This window comes from Octopus bimaculoides, chromosome 5 (genome assembly GCF_001194135.2).
Source record: "Octopus bimaculoides isolate UCB-OBI-ISO-001 chromosome 5, ASM119413v2, whole genome shotgun sequence".
NCBI lineage: Eukaryota > Metazoa > Mollusca > Cephalopoda > Octopoda > Octopodidae > Octopus > Octopus bimaculoides.
Window position 1 is genome coordinate 44,686,147 of NC_068985.1, and position 677 is coordinate 44,686,823.

A 677-nucleotide genomic window follows, 5' to 3' on the forward strand; every position below is an offset into this window, starting at 1 on the left:
TATATATATATATATATGTATATGTATGTATGTATACAGGGTGCGATGAATAAATTGTCTAAATTACGCAGATATATAAATAACACTAACATCTCATTTTAACAGATATATTTACCAAAATTTCATTAAAATATCTTGAAATATTCCCGCATCTGCTGCAGCTCATCTGGACGGTCTTCTTGTTTGGGTTGGTGAAGGCTGCAATAATCCTTACCTTCAGTTCATATTTGGTGTTACAAGGAGTTTTGTTGGCCTCTCGCTCAAATGCGCCTCACACATCATAATCAAGGGGGTTGCAGTTTGGGAAGTTAGGAGGCCAGTTGTTAGGAGCGAGTGGTCGCAGAAATTGTCTGATAGTCACGACTCGGTTCTTCTGGTTGTGTGGCATGGTGTAGAGTCCTGTTACCAGACACAGGGCCTTCTAGCAGGCACCCTCTTTACCCAGGGCAGCACTACCTCCTCCGGGCACTTGATGTAGTCCTCCGTTTTGAGTCTGAGGCTGTGTGGGAATATGAATGGAGGCATATCGTCGCCATCAATAGTGATCACTTCAAACAGCTTGATGTTGATTGCATGTTTCATTTTTATCACTCTCGGTACATATTTTAGGGAGACGGCAAGCAAGTGGTTGATCTGTGTGTTCACCATCTGTGTGTTCACCATATTATATATATATA